Genomic DNA, 16853 nt, shown 5'->3' with positions numbered 1-16853 from the left:
TGTTGCCAAACTGTTAAGACAAATATTAAAAACTCAACTATAATTTCAAGACAATGTCAAATTAATTTATTACACGGGTATTGTGAGTGAAAATTGGTACTTTGGGTCTGAAGATTTCATCCGTGTAAGTAATTACACTTTTCTCGAGGTGTTGTTAGTCACAAAGCACAATCCTCTACCTGTTTCCCCCCCGCATAACATATTGCTGTGCACCCTGCTTTTATTGCTGTGCAGTAGGATATACAGTAAGTGGTATGAAACAATAAATAAGCAACCATGAACTTGTATTCAGATTAACTTGCCTTCTTGGTGGTTCGTATTCAGTGCTTTACTGCATTTGTTTTTGGAAAAATTAAAAAAAAAAAAAAAAAAAAAAAAAAAAAATTTTTTTTTTTTTTTTTTTGCAAAATCGTTACAGGGGGGGCTAATACTAATGTAAGGGGGGCTAAAGCCCCCCTAAAATAGGCCTAACGACGGCCCTGCCCAGATGAAATTCTAATTGAATGTCCCTGGTATAGACTATAATGATTACATATCATGGTATAATTAAGCATCAACAACCTTAAACCTGCAAACACATCTACAGGTCACGGTCACAGAGATTCGACCGGTAAGATACTCAACAAACTATGCTTAATGCATACCAAATTATAAAATTGCAGGTTTGTGCATGTCTAAGAAAATGAAAGCGCTACTGCTTCACTCAATCAGTGTTTCTGGCATTAGTCATCATTACCAGGCCATGGCTCGGGGGTGGTGTTGAGGCGCGTGACGTGAAGTCTCAGAAGCGCTGGGGTGCTCCAAGGGGCAGAATGCCTGATGCCAGCCTGCACGTGAAGTAGACGAGTAGAGCCAACACAACCACCACCAGCAGGAACGAGCCGAGGGAGGTGACCACCACCGAAGTCTCGACATCCATCTTTGCCAGACGAAAAAAAAGCCCCAAAACAAAACAAACCAAAAAAAACACAAGCTACTTCTCTGATTAGTAGCTGTCGACCTACAACCTGCCAGTTTGTCTACCAAGAGCGTCCAGTCAAATGGTGATTAGTCGCAGGGGATGGTGACATGCGTCTAGACATGACAATCAACACAGTCTCCCATCTTGACCGTGATACAGTTACACAGCAACACACCGCACCAGTAAGCCCTTGGCTCAACAGCAAGGAGGCGGCATCCAATGAGGTGCTTCCTATTGAAACAGGTGCTGTCCTGCTGATAAGATTTCAACTTCAGACTCTGGATGAAGGAGAAACGTAGCACTAGCTAGCGTGGCTCCGAACCTGCAGTCGAAGCACCCTACATTTCCGCCCTCCCTCGAGTCTTTCAGGCCATGCAAGCCTACAAATCGATAACCCTGCAAGCTGTCTCGCTGTAATCAGGGAGGGAGAGGTGCATTCCACCCTCCGCACACAGCACCCCACCCTACCCCACCCTACTACCCCTGAGGCTGTGTGGCTGATTGGGAGAAGAGGGATTAAGGCTTAACACCATGCCAGCGAGCCTGTCTCACAACACAGAGGCGCTCACATCTTAGGGTGGCAAATGTGGAGGGGGGGAGAGAGAGAGAGAGAGAGAGAGAGAGAGAGAGAGAGAGAGAGAGAGAGAGAGAGAGAGAGAGAGAGAGAGACAGACAGAGAGAGACAGAGAGAGAGAGAGAGAGAGAGAGAGAACTGAGTAGACAGGGCTGATTTGGGTTTAGGTTTGGGGTTAGGTTTGGGGGAGTGTTGGAGGAGAGTTTTCACAGGCCCCCGCCACAAACAAGCAGTGTCACGGAGACCTCAGATACTCCACACTGCCATGAATAAGCAAACGAAGCCATTCACAAGCTAAGCAGGCAAACAGTCAAGGACACTGGCCTCCCTAATCTAGGGTGGAAGAGGAAGAGGAGCTCCAAACAGGATACGACACGAGAGGCTGAAAGGTTGCATGTTCAAATCCTGTACCAGACAGTACACAGTAAAAACAAATGCAGTGTCATGTCAACACTTTGAGAGTAATCTGGGACCAAATGCACTCTAGAACAGTGATTCCCAATCTATGGGTCGTGACCCGTGACCCAACCTACGGGTCACCAAAGATCCACGGAGCGTCGTGGAGCCCACTTGATTATAAGGGGTTTAATTTTAATAGCCTACCATATAAAGCTCATGTTGAAAAAAATGATACAGCATTGAATTAATATATCCATGGAAGCAGCAAAATGTTAGTGCTACATCACATCTTTTTTTGAACCGGGAAACGTGGGTCACCAAAGCTTACAATGTTGAAAATATGGGACCCTGAAGAAAAAGGTTGGGAACCACTGCTCTAGAAGATGTTCAATCAACTCTCTACGTGTGGAATAAACACTGTATGTTTTGACTGTGTAAGAACATTATGGGTGGTCTGGTCTGCTACTCCCTCATCCAGGGCCGCTGAAAGCTTTTGCTGGGCCTGGGACAATTTCATCTGAAAGGCCCCCCTACCCAATACATACAATGCAAGGGGAACCCAATTCTGGTCCCCCTATCTCACTGGGCCCGGGACAACGTACCCCTTTGCCCCCCCTGTCGGCGGGCCTGCCCTCATACACAGCTGACAAGTCACTGACAAAAGGCACCTACCCAACACGTGAGTCAGGAACGCAGTTAAATCAATACAGTGTTAATTCAATCAACACTGTTCTGAAAATATATGGTCTAAATCTATACACTTGCTACGTGTACATGATGTTTTTGAATCGGATCTAATAGATCAGATTTAAGTAGATCGGATTAAGAGTTATTTTGCGACGTGTATACATGGCAATTTCACTTAAATGCGATTAAACGTCTGGGGAAAATAAAGCATTGCGATTGGACTGAGGACGCACGTGCTGAGTGAGCCAAATAAGGCGTGGGGGCGTGGTCGCCAAACCTCCGGGGAACTACTGGGACACAAGCTTATCTTCAGCCCGAAAATGAATTCCCTCAGAGGACTCAAGGCTGGTAAAATCCCCTTTGGGTCTGGTTCTTTCAAATGCTAGTTAGCACCCTCCTAGCTTAGAAAAACGAACTGGTGAAAGGGTGATGTGGAGTAACTTTGTTGTGCTTAATTACTTCGTGGGGCACTTTTACATCAATATATGGAAGCCACAACATTTATAGTCGCTTAGGGACTTTAAATTAAGCAAAACTTTCATGTGAAAATCAACAGGAAGTGCCGCCATCTTTTTCTCACTGACAAAGAGCACGGGCTCTTGGCGCCATCGTGTGGTCAACGAGCATGCGTGGAACGACCGGATTTATTGTAATTCTGATTAAAAGGTTACATGACAGAGGAACGTGTTTAATCGGATTTAAAAGAGGAATAAACCACCCACTTTAATCGGACTTAAGTTTAAATCGGAATAAACTTAAATCCTGTTCGGTAAGTGTTTACATGATGTTTTTAAAGTGGAATTAAGTTTTAATGAGATTTAAAGTGAGTTAAATCGGATTTAAATGCCTCATGTAAACGTACCAACTGTTGATTTCAAACCATTGCGTGTTGAATTAACACTTCCATAGTTGAATGTAACACTGTTTTAGAGCATATTACTGTGTGACTTGACAGTGTTAATTCAACAACACTCACAGATTTGAATTTAACACTAAGAATCAATTGCCTGTTTTCTAAATAACTGTACTTTACGTTGGATGAAAGTGATGGCTAATTGCAATGTGATGTCTTGTAAACGAGGAGCTCTGCAGTCTGCACATGCTATGTGACTATCACTCGGTGGGTTTATCTGCCGGGGTCAGTGCAGTGCAGAGCGGCCACCCTGTTCTCACAGACGTCTCCCCTGTGTTGCCAGATTGAGCTGTTTCCCGCCCAATTGGGCTGCTTAGGATGGCTGTGTGTGGGAAAAAATGGCATTTAGCAGAAAAACCCGCCCAATTTTTGCCATAGAAATCAATAGAATTGGGCGGGATTTAGTGCTTCCAGGCGGGTTTTGAGCATTTTTTGGGCTGGAAATCATCAGCCTCATCTGGCAACCCTGCGTCTGTCTCCCTGCAGTGAGGCCAGCAAGGAGGAAGAAGATGGGGGGCGGCATCCTGCCACGTCAATAAACATGCCTCTTCAAACATGCAGTGTTGGTCAACTGGCACTTGGTCAAAAAGTTACAAAAATATATATCCACAGGAAGCAAGATAAGCATGGATTCTTGGGTGCATCACGGCATCAGCATGTGCCGTGTCCATCCAGGCAATTTCAGTTGACAGTAAAACACATTGGTGTGCTTATACGGGTGTAGCCCTTTAATGGCATCTGAGGCAAACTGTAGTCATTGAAAGGTTAATTATCATAGTTCTACAGTTCTATGACATAACACAGGGCTTTTAGTAATGCACTATGACTCGGCCATTGCCATTCTGGTAGCAACAAAATGTATAATGCTGTGATTTAACGGGCTAAAACCTCAGGTCTTTTCCACAGTAATGTACAGTATATGACGAGGCACCTAACCCCACACTGTGAATTACAGATTTAAAAAAGCGAGTTTCAAATGTCAAGCAGGAAACTGCATTTGCACATGTTTAGCAGGTGGGCAGATCTACTGTAGACAAATGATGGCAGTCGGCTGTGGCTCTTTGGCAATTGATGTCACCCTCCACATGTGTTCCTGCTTTGGGCATGGCAATGGCAACTGCTAAAAACACAGCCCGCAGCCTTCACCTGCTGTGGCTAACAAAAGACATTCCAGTATATTCATAGCTTAACTCCTGCCCTAAGGCCATCTCTGGTCTTGCTGCATTCCCTCCCGATGTGCAGGGCTACTGACGAACGCAGCTCAGCTGGAAGGATGCTTTTAAAAGGGCCCGATTTGCCTTTGTGTAAAAGAAGGCAGAAAGAAAAAAAATCACTCAGCGGCCTTCAGCGGCAAAACTTTTATGTGCATTAAAGTGGCAAGAAAAATACTGCATGAATTGGTGCACTGACAGAATGCTGGAGTGACAAGATGTAAAATGCTCTGTGCTTGACTGGAGACAGTAACTTATTCCCAGAACAAGTGTGAGTGTGTGGCACTTTTTTCCCAGATTTTTTTTTCAGATATTGTCCTTATTATGCCATGTGTGTGTAAAGGATCTCTCTCTTGTCAATTCCATAAACGGTTGAACAGTTTATCCTATAACACGCCAGCAAGTCGGAATAAAGGGATGCAGAAAAAAATGAAAGTCCTTGGCCAGAAGGTTTGGGGGATCAAGGAGTTCACAAAGAACTTTGAGGCCTTTCCGCTTATGGTTTAAGCAAAATATTATGTCTGTGGTATTAAGAACAACAAGGATTACAGGCTAGCAGTGACGCCTTTTTTTCTATATCTTACATTCCTTGGCTGTCTGTGTCTGACACGATTCACTGAAACAGCAGATTGCCACGAAAAGTTTGAGTCTTGGACGCATTTCAAGTCTCACTGGGAAAATGTATTCTGGGAATGGGCTGAAAAAGACAATTTTATGTCAATCGCTCATCCATCAACAAATCACACAACAGCTTGCAAGTAGTCTGTGGTTAGCAGTTACAACAGGGTAGGAACAATATCAGCTCTTTCAGGGGGGGCAGTATTTAGTAGAGACGTGATGCAGGGCTGTGTAAAAGGGTGGAACACAATTAAAGGGGCAATTTCAGGACACCCGCTGAGAGGCAGAGCTCTTTTTAAAATACAAACTTTGACACACACAAAAAAGGAGATTGCTCGGTGAAAGGTTTTTTACAGCACTTGCCTCTTGCTGAATGTGACTTCAGAGACATTTACATTTCTGTCTTAATGTTGTCTACAAACGTAATGACATATTGCCCGCAGCAGGCAAAACCAAAGACGGAGCTTTAATTACATGCTTTAGTCGAGCTGTAAGTCGTAAGTGTGGTTTTGCATACAGAAGACAACAGAAAAAGACTGGTCTTGCGCTCAGCAGAAGTGTCATTCGTCACTGCAATACCTGGATCACACCAATGTGTCACCAGCAGCATGAGGGCACCGTATGGGCAAACAGACTCCTCTGCAGTCTCCTTGTGCTGTATATGTGTGGCATGGGAATGTGAAAGGCTTAGTATGAGGTTCGTACTACAGTGTCAGTAACCCAACAAATCAGGGCATGCTAGTGGTGGTGTTCAATTGAGCTGTTGACATTTTCTAATGACTCAATTATGGCAAGTCAGTAGCTCTCTCTCTCTCTCTCTCTCTCTCTCTCTCGCGCTCTCTCTCTCTCTCTCTCTCTCTCTCTCTCTCTCTCTCTCTCTCTCTCTCTCTCTCTCTCTCTCCCTCTCTCTGTTACAGTATCCCAGCAGATCATTTTGGGCATGTTACAGTAGTTGTGTTCATGTGAGCTGTTAATATTTGGAGCAATGCATATTAATGTCTCCGATTAATGTCAACTACCGAATGTTAATGTTAGTGTGTAGCACAATTGATAATTACATCATTAGCTGATTGCTCTCTCTGTCTCTCTCTCTGTTCTGCTCTGTGTCATTATTTAAAGGGACAGTTTGGTCAATTTCAACATGCAGTTGTAATGCTCACACTACCCTGGACTTGTCAGTGCCTGAGATTTTTTTTTTCTTCTTCTTCAGCCGTTTCCGAGATCCTGATCATTGTAATGGGGGCAGCTCTTTGCTTACATTTCAAAAAAACATTTTTATTTATTCCCAAAAACATCCAAAAGGTTATAAAACATCAGCAGACAACTAGCAAACAGCAGTACCTTTTGGGAAAATATTTGGAGTTGGCCTATGTTTCATTTTTTAAAAATGTAAACAAACGCTGCCCCCATTAGAATTGCTCATATCTCGGAAAGGGCTGAGCCGAAAAATGTGGCATCACCAGGTACTGACAAGTCAAGGGTAGCGTGAGCAATACAACTGCATGTTGAAATTGACCAAACTGTCCCTTAAATGTCTGTGCAGTGCAGCCGTCTGTATTATACAGAGGCAGGGGCATTATTACTGTCTAACAACACAAACATAATTAGGGTGAGCAGATATTATATGTCTGGAAACTGGTGACATTTAACAGTGCTGTAACCAAATACCATTACAACAATCCAGCGTGGTTTAGCTGCAAAAACTTAATTGTACATCATTGCACATAGTCAGAAGGAATCAGTTATAAGCACCTGGACTTCTTTTTGCAGCTTCAAGACGTTTTGTGTGTTTCTGAAGCAGACAATCTGCAGCTGTAATTCCTACAGAAATATTTTGACTAGGCTGACCAGGATGAATAATAGCCTTCACAGACATGGGTTTTCACTTGTTTCCTGAACACCAACAACAGAGACCAAGGAAACGGAATTTTCTCGTTGAGTTTAACTATTAACTTTACTCTTCCCCCTCAGCACAATAAATACTTCAAAATGGAATGGTTGGAATGACGGGTGATACTATGAGCATGATACTCTAAGGCAGTGTTTCTCAAAGTGGGGCGTGAGCCCCCCTGGGGTGGCGCGGAGGCATCACAGGGGGGGCGTGTGACAAATGTTTTTGACTGTTTTTTCCCCCAAGGAAATGATTTCCTGTCTTGCCAATAAGCCAATACATTTTAAGCAAATTATACATAATTATAAACATTGTGTTGTTAATTCTCATATAGGAAATGAACCTTTCCTTTGATTCTGCACAGCGCAGAGATCGTAAAATCAGTCTGCGCGAGTACTGCTGTTGCTTCAGGGGGGCTCGGAAGCATCCAGACCCTCCGAAGGGGGGAATGATGGGAAAACTTTGAGAAACACTGCTCTAAGGTTTGATACTCATTGCTTCTAATATGATAATATGATGAGCATGATACTCTACGATTTCATACTCATTGCTTCTAATATCTTGACCTGACCAAAGATGGACATAAGGCCGTCTGGAGAAGATCATGTCCTGTCATGGCCTGGCTTTGGCGAAAGTCATGGCCTCATGGTCTCAGATTTGACCTTGGGATGGAAGTTAAAACGTTTGTTCATGGTGGTCCATCTGAAATCCTTATTGGATGAGAATCCACAGCTGTCAAGAAACTCATGGCGTCATAAACACCACAGGACAGTCCTCTCTGCTTTAGGTCTGTTAGTAGCCACATCCCATTCGAGGCAGCAAGGACAGCTGCCATGTCGATGACAAGTAGCCAATTTCACCATGACGACGGATAACTTCCAGTTCCACTTTGAAGCAGCAGGTACAGTAGCTGCAACTATCAGATTCAGACAGAAAACAGTGGCCTCAACAGTGCCACTGGATATACTATCTGCTTCGAATGCACCAAAATGTTTGAAGATGACTAACTATCATTTGAGAAAGGCCCATGTACACTGGAGTTGGAGCCTTCTTGGCCTGATAGTATACCACTGGCGTAGTCGAGAGTGGGATGGGCTGAGCCAGAGCCCAATCACTCCCCTTGTAAATCAATCGCACGCAAAATGCTTGGTTAGAATGTCTGATCATGTAAAAAAATACAAAATTGAGATAGCATGTGCTTTGGCCAAGGCCTAGCAGATATTTCTTGTTTCAGGGAAAGCCGTGGTGTAATGGTTAGGGACTTGGACTGTAGATCAGAAGGTTGCAGGTTCAATCCCCACCCTTACCAATCCCTTCCTCCCTCCATGGCTGAAGTGCCACTGAGCAAGGCACCTAACCCCACTTTACTCCAGGGACTATAACCAATACCCTGTACATATCTGTAAGTTGCTTTGGTTAAAAGTGTCAGCTAAGTGAAATGTTATGTACGGTAATGTTTCATGACTGGCTGGGGCAGCCCACCAGTGACTCGCTGCTGTACATCCCTCAGGCCTAAGAGAGATTTTCATGTGGATTGCTATCAGGGCTCTAAATTATCTTTTTTTCATCACCAGCCAAAATGGCTAGATGGTACCCTACTAACATTTTTTAGTTCTAAGCAGGTTCCTGGAACACAAGCCCTTGGTTCCAGTTTAGTTCTGGGTACGTTCCCAGAGAGTCATGTTTGGTTATTTTTCCGTCCTCACTTGGTTGGCAGGAAAGTTTAATTTTCGTTCCTAGAATGTTATATGTGTAGTTCCCATTCCGTTCCCTTATTGTTCTCTCACCGTCACTTTATTCCTGTTCATGTCATGTTTGTTCCCTTTGTCCCATATGGTTCCCTTAACCTTGTTGGTTGCATATTTGGTTCCTTAGACATGCTCCTGATGTTCCCCCAACCTTGTTTATTATTGTGAATGTGTTTTGGTCCTGCCCCACTATCTATCACCATAGTTGAGGTACCCTGATCATGGTAATTAAGCACCTCCCATCCTCCACCATGACTGAAACACCCTGCGCCTGGCATCAGTGTGCCACACTGCTCCCTTAAGATAATGTTTACAGTTACTGAAAACGTGTAAAATGTCTATATTTTATATATCAATCTATTCTATACTGCACCACAATGTGAGAGAAATTTCAGTTGAGCATAGAGGAACACAACCTAGTGGGGATTAATACCAAATGTTTTCCTTAATGAAGTTTAAAATATAACCATACCATCTACTTCTAGTGCACAATGGAGCAAGCAATGTAACATGTGCTGTTACTGACTAACTCACAAAGCAAGGCACAAGATGTAACTAACAAATGCCATAAGCCAAAAGCGCCTTTAGCTTGCTTGCAAACATCAAGTGCACAATGGAGCAAACAATGTAACATGTGCTGTTACTGACTAGCTCACAAAGCAAGGCACAAGATGTAGCTAACAAATGCCATAAGCCAAAAGCGCCTTTAGCTTGCTTGCAAAGCAGGTAAACAAGCGCTATGCTGTGCCATGCTGACCAGCCAGCAGGCAGGCAAATATTTAAAGCACTGTGACAGTCCAGGTTTATATACAGGCTCAAGAGTACCATGTGACCAGATTGATTAGGAGTTTTTCAGGTGCAAGCAATTGAGTCATGATATACCAGCCCTAAGTAATTAGGTTTGGCCAGGCGCTGATGGACAGATTGGTTGTGAGGGGCCTGCTTGTTACCGGCAAAGGTGTAACAAGTTCTCAAGTTATTTCTTTCACTCAACACATCTTTTGTGTGATGTTGTGTGCACAGCCAAACCTTAGATCAACCCAACCAAGTTGAGTTAAATGAATGAAATGGAATAATAAAAAAAGATTGTGTACATGATTAAATCTGGAGGAAATACTGTTACTAATATGTAGACGTATATGATTTAATCGGGTGGACAGTCATCATTGCTTATGCTCTGAACAACACAGTATAAACAAAGTTGGGGGAACATCAGGAGCACGTCTAGGGAACCAGACGTGACCAGACCTATAATGTAACCATCAAGGTTATGGGAACCATATGAGAACGATGAGGGAACAAACATGAAAAGCAATAAAGGTACGGTGAGAGAACGGCGAGGGAATGGAATGGGAACCACACATATATCGTTCTGGGAAGTTAAATTAAACTTTCCTGGCAACCCTGTGAGAACCGAAACAGAACCAAAAATGACGTATCCGAAACGTATCCAGAACCGAACCGGAACCAATGGCTGCTTGGTTTTTACTGTAACCAAAGGGAACGTTTCTAGGTGGTAGATTTTGGTTTGGTAATAACCCCAACCTTTAGAGAACCAAAAGTCAAACGTTCTCTTTACATTCTCTGTTACTAGGGTAGCCCCTTAATGCATGCCGTACCTCCTGTGGCACGCTGTAATAGACATTAAAAGTTAACTACTCTAGTACTACACCACTACGACAGTGCACGGGGCCTTTAGTAATACATTACGACTTGGTCACTGCCATTCTGGTAACAGCTCATTTATAATGCCGTGTCTTAAGGGGTTAATACCTGCCAAACACAACTCTCACTAATGGGTCAAAGTGGCTAGTAAGTTGGTCTTTTCTATCAGCCAAAGTGAAATCTCACCAACATTTGGCTGGTGTTAATTTAGAGCCCTGATTGTTATGATCATAGCTGTAGCACTATTTAAAGGGGCCCCACAAACAAGCGGTCTTTGTTGGCCTCTTCTTATTCGTGTTTCTCATGTGCGTCCCTCAATCATGCCCCTGTATGATCTGCTCCACTTTCTCCACTGCTATGAGGGCACTCTATACTGACACTGCCACACTGCACCAGGGAACTTTGAAATGTGTGTGAATGTTGACCATACAACTACAAATAACTGGACTTTTATGTTCAGCACACTCTCAAAAGTGAATGACAACTTAATGTGTAAAATCTTCCAGACACATTTTACAAAAACAATTCTGGTGGCTGGGACATAAGTATTATGGGATGTTCAGGAACAGGCTATTGAGGCAATTCTGTGTTGACTGCTCCCAAACCCCCCACGTGACTTGATGCTCTCCCCCTTTTGAGGTCACATGACCCACCACTTCTGGCAGCCTCCTTTGGGTATCCAAATGCATGCCCCTCTTGCCCGTTTCCATGGATTCTGGGTCTTTACAGGGGGAAACTCCCCATTTAGACTCAGCATGCACATTGTGGAGGGTTTTAATGAGACTCCTTTCCCCCCAGAATAACTATTAATTTTCATCCCCCGGGCCCTTCCTCTTGAACATTTGTGTGCGTCTATCATTATGTTGTCTGTATTCTATTAAAGTTTGATGGCTGTGTTGTTGGCTGTGTTAAGCGTGTAAACAGTTCAGCGCATGCTGTGCGTAACCCTTGTGGTTCCCCTTCGCTCTGTATCCTGATTTAACATTCCCAGGATCGTGTGGTGGTGGCGGCCTTTAGGACACGGCGGGAAGGTGACCAAATTAACCCTACGATTCCACCACGGCGCGCGCAGCCAATCCTCCTAGCCTCCTGAGTCCTAGTCCTGCACCTCTCCTGAGCTCAGCCGGAATGAAGTTTACAAGGGTAAACGCCTTGACTGGCGTCCGTTAACCACTGAAATGTAAAATATGATAAACCTATTGTACAGTTGATACCGGACGCACGTGTCAACCTACTGAATAACTGTTTAGCCTACTTGAATAAGAGGTGGCACCATTCTTACCATGGCATTTGAGCTATGCTTAATCGGGGCACCATCCTCCCAACTGCTTATGAAAGGAAAGGAAAGAACAACACCGTTTCCTCATGGGTTACAATTTCAGTTTGAGTCGCTGATATGTGCTACATGTGACAAGGCAATCTGCAGATTGTCTCCAAAAAAGAAACATACACGCTCCCCTTCTGCATCCACTGCCGGCATGTTTCGGCAGTTGCAGCGCGGCATGGGGGACTCAGATCGGAAGTGTCCCGTGGACAGGTGGCTAACCTAAATAGAGGCTTCTCTCCATGAGAACAAAAAGCCCAGATCTAGTGAGCTGGTAACAATGCGCTATTATCATTCAGACGATGTCAATGCAAGTGACGCGCAAAACTTTCGACAAGTGTCACAGCCGGGTGTGAGCTGTGATAGGGAAAAAAAAAACATCAGCCTCTTTATCCGGCGAACCGGCTTAATGCAACTACCGGTTTAGATAACGTCGTAAGCTTCTTTGTTATTGTTTTGTGAAGATTAAACAGTTTATGTAATCTCCTGATTGATGCGTTATTTCAAAAATCTACATCGAACTATTACTTCTGCAAAAAGACTCCCCACCACTATTGGTGGAAATAGCTCTCCAACCCTACACGAGAAGCAGAAGGCAGAACACCTATCATATAAACATGTAGCCTACGGTAACGTATGTCCAAGTCCATTGCCCTAATATATTAGCTGATGAAATGAAAGTAATGTTAAACCACTTAAGACCCTCTGATCTAGCATTAAGTAGCAAGTGAAATGAGAGCTCTCAGTCACTCATCGCCTTTTGCTGCACTACACTGTTGACTTCAACACAATACACAGTTCATTTTTTCTGGACAAATTGAACATTTTAAGAAATAAACGTGCACAAATCCACAGACATCGTATATGTTACGTGGTTAGATCTAATAACACACTCACCCGTGTGCGCTTCCACTCCTGCAAGACAGCTCTTCAAACGCGACTAAAGGGGCAACCAAACAGCCTGCCCTCCTTTTGCCCGTGCTTTTATAGCGCTTGTAGCCCTCGCAATGCCCCACCGAGAGAACATAGCGGTCAGAGGGGGGCTCACAATGGCTAGAATCCATGAGAAATAATTAAACCGTTATTTGAACCGCGAGCTCCTCCTTGCGAGCTGTCGGTGGATTGAAGACAGTGCGCGTAAAATATTTAAGTCATTTTCATGTATTTGTTTGGTTTGCAATCTTGCATTGATGCAAATGACACATTTGACTTACAATGGTGAAATCCAAACAACCTCTCTGTAAAGTAGAGTAGAGTAGAGAGGGGCAATAAGCCTAAAAAGTATTTTTTTTCTCCAAGTAGATGTTAACCTTCTGTGTTAATTTCAACCAGTTGGTAACAACAGTGAGGTGAACAATAACCCATCATGGAAAATTGGCCAAAGTTAATCAATCATGACATTTTAAACAAAAACAAAAATTGTGCTAAAGGGGCCTTTTACCCCGCCAGTGAAAAAAAAAACAAATTACTTGGTTCACTGATTGTTTTCTTCAACCAAACAATGAAAGAAACAATATCCTCCTGACTACCAGGGGGGAAAAAGTTTAAAAATCTTTGTTTTTTTTTACTCCCCCAATTGTTCGAAGGCAAAAAATGAGATTGACAACATTTTTTTCGAAATTTTATTTTTTATTTTAAAGATTTAATGTGTCCATTACAGTGGACATTGGAAGGCCGTACATTGACAATTTACCTTAATTGCTATCAATCAATCTGGATGAAAAAGCATAACAATCAGTTTAATAATTAGTAATTTTCAGCATTTATGAGTTAACAATGAGTGTTTTATTGGTTTGAGGTGGAAACTGGATGTGTCTGTGACCATTATCAGTCATGCAGGTCATCTCATGTCAAAGCAATTTTGTTATAAGCAACTGGACTTGCAGTTGAAGCTTGAATGACATGTGGTCCTTCAACTGAGAACTTTCACCAGAGTTGACTAATTTTATAGTTCTGATGTGCGATTAAATATGGGTTATTATCTCTGGAACCAACATGTGTTCATGTCTATAGGATTAATTTAGTCTTCATGTAATTTTTTGGTTGAAAATATTGTCCTGCAAAGGTCAGACACACATCAGAGTCATGCTCCACATGGGGCGACAAATGCATCAATAGGGAACGTTCTGCTTGTTCTGATTCTACTTTTCCTGCTTGAAATGAATCCTAAGAGGTCTCTGAATCTTTAGCATCTTCCTTAAACATCACATCTAGGATTATTTATCAATAATGTGCTGTAAAGTGTCTCTCCTTCTGAATCTGATAATGACTTTCTGACTAGAAAAATACTAACAAAATGGAAGATGTCACTACCAATGTCCATTTTAGAGGACATTTCTTTAACGCCTAATATGGGAATTAAATAATGTTACATTAATTTAGAAATGGTTTAATTGTGCTCTGAAGAGATTGAAATAACATATAAAGATGATGTTTTAAGACAATAATTGCCCACTTTAAAGTATTATGCATTTCCTTTCCCTTTAGCCAAAAGCGGCCTATTTTTAATGGACACCATTTTCCTTGCAAAGAAATAAAAAGTTCCCAAAACCCCACCCCTACACACATGGTATCATTGGAAAGCTCTGAATGTCCTCTTGAAAGACCATTGGGAGTTAGCACACACAGTAAAAAATATTCCCGTGATGTCACAGTAAACTACTGTGAAATGAATGCAATTAGTAGCCAGTAATTCCCTGTGGCCATCCTCACAGTTTACTGTGATCTTCTCACAGTAGTTTACTGTGGCCACACCACAGTAAGTTACTGTCACCCTACCCACACTACCATGATCCCGCCCCTCCATTCATCACCACAAAAGAGGTAGCTACCATGTTATTGTGGCACCTCCCATTCCCCACCATGACTGAGACAACTGTGGCATGGAACCAGTCCATCACACTGTTCTCTTGTATTGATAGACAAAAACTATCCATACTATCCAACTATCCATACTATCCAACATCCAAACTATCCATAACCACAGAGAAATTCAAGTTTCTGCAGTATGTGCAATATTTTTACCACTTAATAATTGCTATCTCCTGGATGAGAGTACATTAACCAGTGTGCATAGAATACTCTAGTTGAGCATAATTAGACAATCCTGAAATTTCTTAATCAAGTAAGCAAGACACCAAAAAGGGTACCTGCTACCACAATACTCACTACCAACTAAATAGCAAGCCAGCCAACAAACCAGTCCACCAGCCAACCAAAAGAGTCAGTTGTCAGCTAGCCAGCCAAAGAGCCGGCTAACCAACTAACACTCAGTTAGTCAGCCAACTAACAAGTCAGTTGTATGGCTAGCCAGCTAACAAACCAGCCATACAGTCAACCAAAAGAGTCAGTTAGCCAGCCAACCAGCTGGCCAACAAACAGTCAGTTGGTCGGTCAGTTAGCTCACTAACCAACAAGCCGGACAGAGAGCAGCGAACCAGTCATTTAGGCAAGCAACTCAAGCATTGTGACAGTCTGAGTTTATATAGAGGTGAAAGTTAACCATGTGACCAGAGTAATCAGGCATGTGGCAGCTGCAGGAAGTAATTCAATGAACTTGTAACAGTCATATATACTCAAGTGAGGGCAGGTACTAATTGACAAATTGATTGGGCACTACCATTGTTCCTGGTTGATGGTAGGCAATGTCAATCATGTCAAGCATTTGACTTTCAATTGTGCAATGGCACTTCACAAGATAGCCTATTTTTTTTACTAGGTGGCAATATTCTGATTTAAATTGGATGCTGGAGTTTTGGCGTGCACATCCAAGACAAAGGCATTAGCAGGTGCCAACTTAAAAAAGTGTTTGTGTAGCACATTGGTTGCAACTTCATTTATTGGAAGCAGAACCAGCAACATTTCCAATCATAGACCTTCTTCTAATTAGGCCTGACAATAAGTAATTACACTCCATCATGGCCAAAGTGACATACAGATATGCAACATTGGTTACTGTCCCTAGGGTAATGCCGGGTTAGGAGGGATTAGAACCTGCAACTCTCTGATCTTAAGTCCACCTCCCTAACCATTAGGCCAAGGCAGCCACATAATGCACCCAATCATGGCCTACACGAAGAAAACACCTGTTATAACCGCACAGTAGTTAACTGTGATATGACGAAAAGTCTCTCTGGATTTCACAGTAACAAATTATGGCAGAATGTCACAGTATGTTACTGTGAAATGAATGCAATTAGTAGCCAGTAACTCCCTGTGAGTTCACAGTAAGATATTGTTACACACTTGAAGTGGGCGAAAGTTCAATGGGAAGGCATGTCAGTTGGGTTGAAGGCTGACGCCTTTACAGTAGTTAGCTGTGATATGACGAATTCACAGTATGTTACTGTGAAATGAATGCAATTTGTAGCCAGTAACTCCCTGTGAGTTCACAGTAAGATATTGTTACACACTTGAAGAGGGCGAAAGTTCAATGGGAAGGCATGTCAGTTGGGTTGAGGGCTGACGCCTTTACTCAAAGTGATATACAAATATACAACAATGGTTGCTGTCCCTAGGGCAATGTAGGGTTCGGAGGGATTTGAACCTGCAACCCTCTGAACTTAAGTCCACCTCCCTAACCATTAGGACAAGACTGCCACATGGCGCAATCTGGGCCTTCAGACATTTCATCGACATTTAGTCATCAACTTCTTGTTTGCTACATGTCTTCCCATGCTTGGTCATCTTTTTTCTCACTTCCTCATGTCAATATGTGCAACCTGAGGGGGAGGGGCTTAGGACATATGTGCTTCAGATCGTGTCCCATCATGCAATGCACTTATGGAGAGCCCTTTATCTAGAAGGAATATATTAAGTGTGCTTCAAAATATTACTCCTTGTTATATTCTGTGTTTATTGTA

At 42.9% G+C, this 16853-nt stretch overlaps 1 protein-coding gene across 1 annotated transcript in view; it reads right to left on the bottom strand.

Annotated features, from left to right (window-relative positions):
- alpl (alkaline phosphatase, biomineralization associated) overlaps nucleotides 1–12960 on the bottom strand; it is a 69030-nt gene extending 56070 nt beyond the window's left edge. Inside the window, exon 1 of the mRNA XM_063214827.1 lies at nucleotides 12889–12960. The gene's annotated coding sequence lies outside the window, so the exon portion shown is untranslated. The remainder of the gene's footprint in view (nucleotides 1–12888) is intronic.
- Between the last annotated feature and the right edge of the window lie 3893 nt (nucleotides 12961–16853).

The sequence above is a fragment of the Engraulis encrasicolus genome, chromosome 14, assembly GCF_034702125.1.
Source record: "Engraulis encrasicolus isolate BLACKSEA-1 chromosome 14, IST_EnEncr_1.0, whole genome shotgun sequence".
NCBI lineage: Eukaryota > Metazoa > Chordata > Actinopteri > Clupeiformes > Engraulidae > Engraulis > Engraulis encrasicolus.
Note: the sequence above shows the minus strand (reverse complement) of the source record. Positions and strands in the feature narration are given on the sequence as shown.